Source organism: Aquarana catesbeiana, linkage group LG01 (genome assembly GCF_042186555.1).
Source record: "Aquarana catesbeiana isolate 2022-GZ linkage group LG01, ASM4218655v1, whole genome shotgun sequence".
NCBI classification, from domain to species: Eukaryota; Metazoa; Chordata; class Amphibia; order Anura; family Ranidae; genus Aquarana; species Aquarana catesbeiana.
The window spans coordinates 271,214,472-271,227,567 of record NC_133324.1 but is presented as its reverse complement, the minus strand read 5'-3'; positions in this window follow the sequence as shown (position 1 = coordinate 271,227,567).

Sequence of the window (13,096 nt, the reverse complement as noted above, 5' to 3'; positions counted from 1 at the left end):
GCTGCACAGCAGGGGTGCCGATGCTCGTGGCCGAGCCGAGCCAACCACGAGCGATCATGAGCAGAAAACACAGAACAGGGACGAGTGTGTGTAAACACACACTTCCCTGTTCTGACAGGAGTGACAGATCGTGTGTTCCTATTAGCTAGAAACCACGATCTGTCACTTCCTCCAGTCAGTCCCCTCCCCCTTCAGTTAGAATCACTTCCCAGGGAACACAATTAACCCCTCGATCGCCCCTAGTGTTAACCCCTTCACTGCCAGTGACATTTTTACAGTAATCAATGCATTTTTATAGCATTGATCGCTGTATTAATGCCAATGGTCCCAAAAATGTGTCACAATTGTCCGATGTGTCCGCCTTAATGTCGCAGTCACGATAAAAATCGCAGATCACCGCCATTACTAGTAAAAAAAAAAAAAAATAATAAAAATGCTATATATCTATCCCCTGATTTTTAGACACTAACTTTTGTGCAAACCAATCAATATACGCTTATTGAGATTTTTTTTTTTTTTTTTACCAAAAATATATATCGGCCTAAACTGAGAAAAAATTTGCTTTTTTTTTTTTTTTAAAAAAAGGAGATATTTATTAAAAAGTAATAAATAATGCGTTTTTTTTTTCAAAATTGACGCTTTTTTTTGTTTATAGCGCAAAAAATAAAAACTGCAGAGGTGATCAAATACCACCAAAAGAAATTCTATTTGTGGGGGGAAAAAAAGGACATAAATTTTGTTTGGGTGCAACGTCACACGACTGCACAATTGTCAGTTAAAGCGACGCAGTGCCAAATCGCAAAAGGTGCTCTGGTCAGGAAGGGGGTAAATTCTTCCGGAGCTGAAGTGGTTAAACAACATCCTGTGTGCATGAAGCCTAAACAGTGCCTTGCCATTGAATGGTATACAACACCAAGCTTGTTTGGAAGGTGGGTCCACAGACCAGGGCTTGAGCCAAAGGTCTGCTTAAGCTGTTAGACCAAGAATCCAACATTATGCTCTTGCTGAGTTTTGGATAGCACCAACAGAAGCTTCTGCTATAAAAATGTGATGGATTCAATTCATCCAGGGCTAGCTTTCAGAAAATTAACACTAATATCACTACAGAATATGGGAGATGTTTGTTTTCGTTAGACCCAGAAGTTCAGAACAGCAAGCAGGTCCATATCTAGGAGTGGGTTAATCACCCAGTTATTAGCCCTTACGAATGTGAGATGGGAAGTGAATCCCTTTGTTAACCGATTTCTAAAAGTTGTGCTGAGATTAAGGCCCACAAGAAAGAATATGTATTGCCAGTGGAATTTTTTTAGTTCTGGAAGGACTTTCATCTCCTTTTGCATCCATACAACAATCCTGCTTATTGGACAATACATTTAAAAACTACCGCCTTAGTGGTGATATTGTCAGGCTGGAGCGTGTCAGAAATACAAGCCTTTGGCAGTACAGAACCTAATTTGACTTTTTACCCAGAGTTCATAGTGCTCAAATAAAGTCCTCTGATGTGAAGTTAATATATTTCCCATGTGACATGAATCCTTCAACAAATCACATTCCATGAAAAATTCCTTGATCCAAACTATTTTTATGTGCTCCAAAAAAACACTGTGCCACCTCACGCGTGCTCCCCCCCACCCTTATGAGTGTATCCTCACCTCAAGGTGTGTGACCCCACACTTAAGTTAGGTCAAACAGCGCTTGTGAGCCTCTCCAGGGCTCAAGCTTCTATGCTCTTCCATATAGCAATCTCCCCATCAGTGGATAGCATCAAGGTGCATATGGGTTTAAAAAAAAAAAAAAAAAAAAAAAAGCTCCACCAATAGTGCTTATACCATTAAGACATTGGGGTTGATTTACTAGCTTAGTAAATGATGGAGAGCTCTGTTGGCTTCCATCATCCAATCATGTGCAAGGAAAATTACAAAAACAGCATTTTTGCTTACACGTGATTGGATGATGGAAGTCAACAGAGCTCTCCATTATTTACTAAGCTCTGGAGCAACTGCACTTTTAAAAGTGCACAGTGTATTTACCTTTAGTAAGTCAATCCCATTGACTTTATTCAAATTTATTAAAAATTGAGTACTCACATACTCCTGATGCTTCCAGCACACCAGGCAGTGGTGCATTAAAATTCCCCCAAAAGCCGCACAACCGCTGACTTTCCCCTCGTAAGGGTCTGGGTGCCTTCACCATCCTCACCCCTCCCGTCAACACAGGGTCACGTGTCTTCCTCAGGGGGATCTTCTGTATGACAGTTTGACGCTTTAAAATCACTAAAGCATTATCTTACATGTACAAGAACATTTGGAAAGTCTTAAAGACTTCTTCATTCTGTGTAGTGCAAAGAGTCATCCAGCCTCAATCTGAACTAATGCTAACTGGATTATAAGACTAAATGAAAGGGGTTGTAAACCTCTGACATGAAAAAGCAACAAAGCATACTCTTCTATAATGTGCATTTTCCACAATCCAAAGCTCCCAGTGTCATTCCTCCGCCATTTACATGACACATTTCTAAGCGGTTATGTTGACGCCAGGCAATCCTAGTTGATGGCCCCACTTCACTCCAGCACACAGCAGGTGATTGACAATCTCAGCTGTGCACATTATCCAATGGTACTATGTAGGGAGGGTGTGTCCCTTCCACACCCTCCAGTCAGTGTAGATCCCTGCTTAAGCTGAGAAAAATCCATTGATCTGTTTGTTTTATGAGGCTGTATGGAAGATATGGCTGCAGATAAACAGGTACAATTTCTGCTAAATGATTTGTTTCATCTCTGTGTACCACTTAAGGCTAGTCACTTAAAGGACAGGTTGACCTTTAAAGGCATGTTATACCCATATTTACGATGTTCCTATTCACCCACTGCCGGAGTCCCCCTCTCTATGACAGCAGGTGGGAGTGCCTCTCCCTGTTGTCACATTTTGAAAATGCTATAGCGTTGCAAGTAGAGCATTTCACAGCAATCTGTAAATTAATCAAATGCAAGTCCCGTCTTCCACGACAGACAGACATAACTGCAAGTGTGCTAATCAGTAGTAGGCTTGTAGTGCATTCACACTGCCTACAACTCTGTACCCGAAATGCCATACAAAGGTATGGGCACAGAGCCACAGAAAGTGTGTGCAGAAGGAGCCTGGCATTGCACCACAATCCACTGATTGTGGGTGCAATAGTCTGTAGGCTCCTGTGAAAAAATATATATATTCATATATATATTTTTTTTTTTTCCCTGCAAAAAAGTGTGGATTTATGATTTTTTTCAAAAGGTGACTTTAGCCTTTAAGTGGGTATATGTAAGGGTTTACAACTCCTTTACCAAGCATACAGGGCTATTGGTAAACCAGTGGGGTTTATTTACTAAAGGCAAACCCACTTTGCACTACAAGTGCACTGAAAGTGCAGTCAGTGTAGATCTGAGGGGGACATGCAAGGAAAATAAATCACAGCATTTTAGCTTGGACATGATTGAATGATAAAATCAGCAGAGCTTCCCCTCATATCTACAGCGACTGCACATACAAACGCACTTGTAGTGCAAAGTAGATTTGCCTTTAGTAAATCAACCCCACTTTGGCCAAAGACTGTTGAAATACTCTCTGTGAGCAGTAAACCATTGTGAAGCTTCTCTCTTGTAATTACAGTATCTCACAAAAGTGAGTGCACCCCTCACATTTTTGGAAATATTTTATTATATCTTTTCATGCGACAACACTGAAGAAATGACACTTTGCTACAATGTAAAGTAGTGAGTGTACAGCGTGCATGAGTGTAAGTTTGCTGTCCCCTCAAAATAACTCAATACATAGCCATTAATGTCTAAACCACTTGCAACAAACCCTAAGTGAAAATATCCAAATTGGGCCCAAAGTGTCAATATTTTGTGTGGCCACCACTATTTTCTAGCATTGCCTTAACCCTCTTGGGGATAGAGTTCACCAGAGCTTCACAGGTTGCCACCAGAGTTCTCTTCCACTTCTTGAGATCACGGAGCTGGTGGATGTTAGAGACCTTGCACTCCTTCACCTTCCATTTGAGGATGCCCCACAGATGCGTAATAGGATTTAGGTCTGGAGACATGCTTTGCTAAGTCTATTACCTTTATCCTCTGCTTCTTTAGCAAGGCAGTGGATGTCTTGTAGGTGTGTTTGGGGGTCATGAGGTTGGAATACGGCCCTGCGACCCAGTCTCCAAAGGGAGGGGATCAATGCTCTGTTTCAGTATGTCACAGTACATGTTGGCATTCATGGTCCCCTCAATATACTGTAGCCCCCCAGTGCAGGCAGCAATCATGCAGCCCCAGACCATGACACTCCCACCACCATGCTTGACTTTACTTCACTTTTGCAGATTACACCATTAACCGCTTCAGATCCGGGCCATTGCCAAATGACGGCAACAGTGCGGATCTAAATTGCCGGGACTACGTCTATTGACGTCGTCCCGTGCACGAGCGGCCTGCGCGCCCCCTGCAGGGCGCGCTCGGTGATCAGCGAGTCTATGAGACTCGCCTGATCACAGATCAGAGTAAGGGGTCGGTCCCGACCCCTTACCACATGATCAGCTGTCAGCCAATGACAGCTGATCATGTGATGTAAACAGAGCCGGTAATCAGGTATTTTTCCTCCTCGCGCTGACAGCGTGAGGAGGAAAAAAGAAACCCGATCACCGGCGGCCGTGAGAGGGACATCAGTCTCGATCACGGCGCTCTTCTGATACAGAGCAGTAGGCAGCAGTGCCGCCTACCAGTGCCCACCAGCGTCACCCATCAGTGCCCACAGTGCCACCCATCAGTGCCCACAGTGCCACCCATCAGTGCCCACAGTGCCACCCATCAGTGCAACCTATCAGTGTCACCTACCAGTGCCCATCAGTGCCGCCCACCAGTGCCCCCCATCAGTGCCCATCTGTGCCACCTATCCGTGCCACCCATCAGTGGCCATCAGTGCCGCCTTATCTGTGCCCATCAGTACCGCTTTATCTGTGCCTATCAGTGCGGCCTTAACTGTGCCTATCAGTGCCGTCTTAACTATGCCTATCAGTGCCGCCTTAACTGTGCCTATCCATGCCCATCAGTGCAGCCTATCAGTGCCCACCAGTGCCGCCTCATCAGCGCATATCAATGAAGGAGAAAAATTACCTGTTTGCAAAATTTTATAACAAACTATTAAACATGATTTTTTTTTTTCAAAAATTTCCATCTTTTTTTGTTTGTTTAGTAAAAAATAAAAACCCCAGCTGTGATTAAATACCACCAAAAGAAAGCTCTATTTGTGGGACAAAAATGATAAAAATTTCACTAGGGTGCAGTGTAGCATGACCGCGCAATTGTCATTCAAAGTGCGACAGCGCTGAAAGCTGAAAATTGGTCTGGGCAGGAGGGGGGTTTAAGTGCCCAGTAAGCAAGTGGTTAAACAGAGAGGATAGTTAAGAGCCTGCATCAGGAAAATAGAAAAGAATAATTCTGTAAAGGCAAGACATTTTTAAATGATCATTTATTTTTAATAATGTAGTAAGAAGTGTTTTATTTACCTATCCTCCTGCTCCAAAGTATGTTAAAAGCTGCAGTCTTCCTTATTCTTGTATTTCTCATGATTCATGGAGGAAAATTAAGTAGTGGCCTACTTGTCCTATAAAAATGTGAAAGGATTTCTTGGAAAAGCTGGGATGGGTAAGAGTTTTTGTTAACCTCTTCCCACCCACGCTATAGCCAAAAGACAGCGATAGCACGGGCCTTAATTGCCGGGATAGCATACATGCACATCCTCCCAAGAATGCCAATCCCGGCCCCTTTCCACGCTATCAGCTGTCAGCCAATGACAGCTGATCCCGTGATGTAAACAGAAGATCATAATCGTCTTTTTTTTCCCCCCTCACGCCGACAGCATGAGAAGAAAAAAAAAAAAAAAAGTCGGTTACCGGCTTCTGTCAGAAGGACATTGGTCCCATACACAGAGAGCCACTGCTGCAATGCAGTGCATATCAGTGCTGCCAATCAGTGCCAGCTATCAGCACACATCAATGAAGGAGAAAAATTAGCTGTTTGCAAAGTTTTATAACAAACTATGAAACTTTTATCAAACTTTTCAGTCTTTTTTCTTTTAGCAAAAAAACCCAGCAGTGATTAAATATCACCAGAAGAAAGTTCTATTTGTGTAAAAAGAATGATAAAAATTTAATTTGGGTAATGTTGCATCACTGTGCAATTGTCAAAGAGTGACAGCGCTGAAAGCTAAAAATTGCCCTGAGCAGGAAAGGGGGGGGGGGGGATAGTGCCTAGTAAGGAAGTGGTTAACCACTTCCATACTAGGCACCCCCCCCCTTCCTGCGCAGGACAATTTTTAGCTTTCAGTGCCATCGCACTTTGAATGACAATTGCGCAGTCATGCAACACTATACCCAAACTAAATTTTTATAATTTTCTTCCCACAAACAGAGCTTTCTTTTGGTGCCATTTGATCACCTCTGCGTTTTTTTAATTTTGGGCTATAAATGAAAAAAAGACCGACAAAAAAAACAAAAAACTGATGGGCACCAATAGGTGGCACTGATGAGGAGCTACTGAAAGGCATTACTGAGTTGCACCAATTGGCACTGAGAGGCATTACTGATGGGGCACTGATTGGCGTTTATTATGGGGACAGGCTGGCAGGTGTTGGGCACCGATTGGCAGCTGATGAGCACCTTTTGAGGGGGGCTGTGCCGATTATCAGCACAGCCCCCCCCCTCTGACAGGGAAAGCCGCTGCTCGACTCTCCCTGTCAGCGTGAACCAAGGAAAGCCATTTACCTGCACTTCCTGGTTTCAGGCGATGATCAGCTGTGATTGGTCACAGCTGATCACGTGGTAAGAAGCCTCTGTCAGAGGCTTCATACCATGATCGTAGTTGCGGTGTTTCAGACTGACCTCCGATCGTCGCGCTGCGCGCCCCCTGCAGGCATGCGCCGGCTGTTTTATCCTGATCATGTCATATGACCTTAGGATATCGCAGCCACTTTGCCACCGTCATTCTGCTATATGGCTGGCGGCAAGTGGTTAAACCAACATGCATGTACTCTTACTTTTTTATTATGTACTGCGGTGAACAGGCCTGGTGCTCAAACGTATCTGCTTCACATTACCCAAACTTCTTTAGTGCATATAAAGCAGCAGCAGGCTGGTCCATATTGGGCACAGGGGTGCCGCCCCCTAATCCACGCGCCCGAACCCAAATCTACATGCAGGGCGCCAGACGCATGGATTCCAATGTTTTTTTTGTTTGTTTTTAAGTAGCAGAAGCACATGAATAGAGCCGGAAGCTCTAATTGGCTGCAAAAAAGCCCATCCACCCAGTTGTTTGACAATAGCGAATTAATATTTGCTATTGTCTTCCTGATTCTCCTCCCAGCCAATCCCAATTCAGGAAGCAGGTCTTGAGACCCGATTGGCCGAGAGGAGAAGCAATCCTAGGGAGGAGGAGATGCAGGGGAAGCCACGGAAGGAGGAGACACTGGTTACTGGTTGAAGCCGCCGCGCGGAGGGGGTGTAATATGCAGGGTGTGTGGGTAGGGGGGCTGTGTAATATGCAGGGGGGTTGTACAATGTAGAGGGGTGCAGGGGCAATCACGATCATGTCATCCTCAGCCACCTGGTACGAGCCAGGATCAGTATAAAACATGTACCATGCTATTGCTAGAGACAATTCGTAAAATTTTTAGCTATGAGTCCAATCATTGTAATAATAGTTATATTCTTTTTTTCTTCAGCAAATCACAATGTGCAAAAAAATTGCAGAAAGGTGGATGCTGAATGCTGGGTTTTCCACTTGGGCAGAAAAATACTTTTTCATAGAACACCTCGGCAAGCCAACATGCCTAATTTGCCATGCAGGTGTTGCTGTGAACAAGGAGTTCAACCTCAGGCGACACAGACTAAACATTCAAGATTAGTGAATTTAGTGGGCAAGGAAGGATGAATTTAAAAAACTTAAACTGAGCCTAGCCATTTCAGCTCCGGAAGATTAGGCTGCTCAATGACCAGAGCACTGTTTACAATTTGGCACTGTGCTGTTTTAACTGGTAATTGCGCAGTCATGCAATGTTGTACCCAAACGAAATTTGCGTCCTTTTTTTCCCACAAATAGAGCTTTCTTTTGATGGTATTTGTTTATATCGCAAAAAAAATAAAAATCGCAGAAGCAACTTGAAAAAGACCGAAAATTTTGAAAAAAAAAAAAAAAAAAAAAAAAAAAAAAAAAATATTTTCTACTTTTTGTTATAAGAAAAAAAAAAAAATAAACTCAATTTTATTCATACATTTAGGCCAAAATGTATTCAGCCACGTCTGGTAAAAAAAAAAGTCAATAAGTGTATATTTATTGGTTTGCGCTAAAAAGTTATAACGTCTACAATCTAGAGCACATTTTCTGGAATTTACGCAGCTTTTAGTTTAGGACTGCCTATCTAATTTCTTGAGGTGCTAAAATGGCAGGGCAGTATATTGCTCAAACATGCCATGGGCATATGTGGTATTACTGCTATTTGGGGTGTAATTTCACATATGCCCATATCATGTTTGAGCTATATATCATTTAGGGATGACTTTGTGCAAAAAAAAAAAAAATAATTTTCCAGAAACTTGTGGCAAAATATAAAATATTACATGGAGTTAACATGCTCACATAGCTTGAGGTGTCTACTTTCCAAAAAGGGGTCATGCACAACATTTAGAAGCTTATGTCACACATCACCCACTCCTAACCACTTGAAGACAAAGCCCTTTCTGACACTTTGTTTACATGAAAAAATATTTCTTTTTTTTGCAAGAAAATTACATTGAACCACCAAATAATATATATATTTTTTTAAAGCTAAGGCCCTACATATTAAATTGGTTGTTGTTGCAATTTTTTTTTTACACAGTATTTGCGCAGCGATTTTGTCAAACGCAATTCTTTTGGAAAAAACACATTTTTTTTTTCATTTTAACCACTTGCCGACCGCCGCACGACGATGTACGTCGACAGAGCGGCACGGGCAGGCAAAAGGACTTACAGGTACGTCCTTGCCTGCCCGCGGGTGGGGGGTCCGATCGGACCCCCCCCCGGTGCCTGCGGCGGTCGGCAAATCTCCCCCGGCGATCGGTGGTGAGGGGGAGGCCATCCATTCGTGGCCCCCCCCCTCGCGATCGCTCCCAGCCAATGGGATCATTTCCCTGCCTCTGTATTGTACACAGAGTCAGAGGAAATGTCATCTCTCCTCGGCTCGGTAATTTCCGTTCCGGCCTGAGGAGAGAAGACAGGTATGTGAGTGCACCAAAACACACACACACACACACAGTAGAACATGCCAGGCACACAAAACACCCCGATCCCCCCCCCCCCCCCGATCGCCCCCCAATCACCCCCCCCTGTCACAAACTGACACCAAGCAGGTTTTTTTTTTTTTTTTCTGATTACTGTATTGGTGTCAGTTTGTGACAGTTACAGTGTTAGGGCAGTGAGTGTTAGGCCCCCTTTAGGTCTAGGATACCCCCCTAACCCCCCCCTAATAAAGTTTTAACCCCTTGATCACCCCCCGTCACCAGTGTCGCTAAGCGATCATTTTTCTGATCGCTGTATTAGTGTCACTGGTGATGCTAGTTAGGGACGTAAATATTTAGGTTCGCCGTCAGCGTTTTATAGCGACATGGACCCCCATATACTATCTAATAAATGTTTTAACCCCTTGATTGCCCCCTAGTTAACCCTTTCACCACTGATCACCGTATAACCGTTACGGGTGACGCTGGTTAGTTCGTTTATTTTTTATATTGTCAGGGCACCTGCCGTTTATTACCGAATAAAGGTTTAGCCCCCTGATCGCCCGGCGGTGATATGCGTCGCCCCAGGCAGCGTCAGATTAGCGCCAGTACCGCTGACACCCACGCACGCAGCATACGCCTCCCTTAGTGGTATAGTATCTGATCGCATCAATATCTGATCCGTTCAGATCTATACTAGCGTCCCCAGCAGTTTAGGGTTCCCAAAAACGCAGTGTTAGCGGGATCAGCCCAGATACCTGCTAGCACCAGCGTTTTGCCCCTCCGCCCGGCCCAGCCCAGCCCACCCAAGTGCAGTATCGATCGATCACTGTCACTTACAAAACACTAAACGCATAACTGCAGCGTTCGCAGAGTCAGGCCTGATCCCTGTGATCGCTAACAGTTTTTTTGGTAGCGTTTTGGTGAACTGGCAAGCACCAGCCCCAGGCAGCGTCAGGTTAGCGCCGGTCGCGCTAACACCCACGCACGCACCGTATCCTCCCTTAGTGGTATAGTATCTGATCGGATCAATATCTGATCCGTTCAGATCTATACTAGCGTCCCCAGCAGTTTAGGGTTCCCAAAAACGCAGTGTTAGTGGGATCAGCCCAGATACCTGCTAGCACCTGCGTTTTGCCCCTCCGCCCGGCCCAGCCCACCCAAGTGCAGTATCGATCGATCACTGTCACTTACAAAACACTAAACGCATAACTGCAGCGTTCGCAGAGTCAGGCCTGATCCCTGCAATCGCTAACAGTTTTTTTGGTAGCGTTTTGGTGAACTGGCAAGCGCCAGCGGCCTAGTACACCCCAGTCGTAGTCAAACCAGCACTGCAGTAACACTTGGTGACGTGGCGAGTCCCATAAGTGCAGTTCAAGCTGGTGAGGTGGCAAGCACAAATAGTGTCCCGCTGCCACCAAAAAGACAAACACAGGCCCGTCGTGCCCATAATGCCCTTCCTGCTGCATTCGCCAATCCTACTAATTGGGAACCCACCACTTCTGCAGCGCCCGTACTTCCCCCATTCACATCCCCAACCAAATGCAGTCGGCTGCATGAGAGGCATTTTTATGTCCTCCCGAGTACCCCTACCCAACGAACCCCCCAAAAAAGATGTTGTGTCTGCAGCAAACGCGGATATAGGCGTGACACCCGCTATTATTGTCCCTCCTGTCAATCCTGGTCTTTGCATTGGTGAATGTTTTGAACGCTACCATTCACTAGTTCAGTATTAGCGTAGGGTACAGCATTGCACAGACTAGGACACACTTTCACAGGGTCTCCCAAGAGCCATCGCATTTTGAGAGACCCGAACCTGGAACTGGTTACAGTTATAAAAGTTACAGTTACAAAAAAAGTGTAAAAAAAAAAAAAAAAAACACAAACAAAAATATAAAATAAAAAATAATAGTTGTCGTTTTATTGTTCTCTCTCTATTCTCTCTCTCTCTATTCTCTCTATTGTTCTGCTCTTTTTTACTGTATTCTATTCTGCAATGTTTTATTGTTATTATGTTTTATCATGTTTGCTTTTCAGGTATGCAATTTTTTATACTTTACCGTTTACTGTGCTTTATTGTTAACCATTTTTTTGTCTTCAGGTACACCATTCACGACTTTGAGTGGTTATACCAGAATGATGCTTGCAGGTTTAGGTATCATCTTGGTATCATTCTTTTCAGCCAGCGGTCAGCTTTCATGTAAAAGCAATCCTAGCGGCTAATTAGCCTCTAGACTGCTTTTACAAGCAGTGGGAGAGAATGCCCCCCCCCCCACCGTCTTCCGTGTTTTTCTCTGGCTCTCCTGTCTCAACAGGGAACCTGAGAATGCAGCCGGTGATTCAGCCAGCTGACCATAGAGCTGATCAGAGACCAGAGTGGCTCCAAACATCTCTATGGCCTAAGAAACCGGAAGCTACGAGCATTTTATGACTTAGATTTCGCCGGATGTAAACAGCGCCATTGGGAAATTGGGGAAGCATTTTATCACACCGATCTTGGTGTGGTCAGATGCTTTGAGGGCAGAGGAGAAATCTAGGGTCTAATAGACCCCAATTTTTTCAAAAAAGAGTACCTGTCACTACCTATTGCTATCATAGGGGATATTTACATTCCCTGAGATAACAATAAAAATGATTAAAAAAAAAAAAAAAATGAAAGGAACAGTTTTAAAATAAGATAAAAAAGCAAAAAAATAAGAAAAAAAAAAAAAAACAAAAAAAAAAAAAAAAAACAAAAAAAGCACCCCTGTCCCCCCTGCTCTCGCGCTAAGGCGAACGCAAGCGTCGGTCTGGCATCAAATGTAAACAGCAATTGCACCATGCATGTGAGGTATCACTGCGACAGTCAGATCGAGGGCAGTAATTTTAGCAGTAGACCTCCTCTGTAAATCTAAAGTGGTAACCTGTAAAGGCTTTTAAAGGCTTTTAAAAATGTATTTATTTTGTTGCCACTGCACGTTTGTGCGCAATTGTAAAGCATGTCATGTTTGGTATCCATGTACTCGGCCTAAGATCATCTTTTTTATTTCATCAAACATTTGGGCAATATAGTGTGTTTTAGTGCATTAAAATGTAAAAAAGTGTGTTTTTTCCCCAAAAAATGCGTTTGAAAAATCGCTGCGCAAATACTGTGTGAAAAAAAAAAATGAAACACCCACCATTTTAATCTGTAGGGCATTTGCTTTAAAAAAATATATAATGTGTGGGGGTTCAAAGTAATTTTCTTGCAAAAAAAAATAATTTTTTCATGTAATTAAAAAGTGTCAGAAAGGGCTTTGTCTTCAAGTGGTTAGAAGAGTGGGTGATGTGTGACATAAGCTTCTAAATGTTGTGCATAAAATGCCAGGACAGTTCAAACCCCCCCCAAATGACCCCATTTTGGAAAGTAGACACCCCAAGCTATTTGCTGAGAGGCATGTCGAGTCCATGGAATATTTTATATTGTGACACAAGTTGCGGGAAAGAGACAAATTTTTTTTTTTTTTTTTGCACAAAGTTGTCACTAAATGATATATTGCTCAAACATGCCATGGGAATATGTGAAATTACACCCCAAAATACATTCTGTTGCTTCTCCTGAGTACGGGGATACCACATGTGTGAGACTTTTTGGGAGCCTAGCCGCGTATGGGACCCCGAAAACCAAGCACCGCCTTCAGGCTTTCTAAGGGCGTAAATTTTTGATTTCACTCTTCACTGCCTATCACAGTCTCGGAGGCCATGGAATGCCCAGGTGGCACAAAACCCCCCCAAATGACCCCATTTTGGAAAGTAGACACCCAAAGCTATTTGCTGAGCGGTATAGTGAGTATTTTG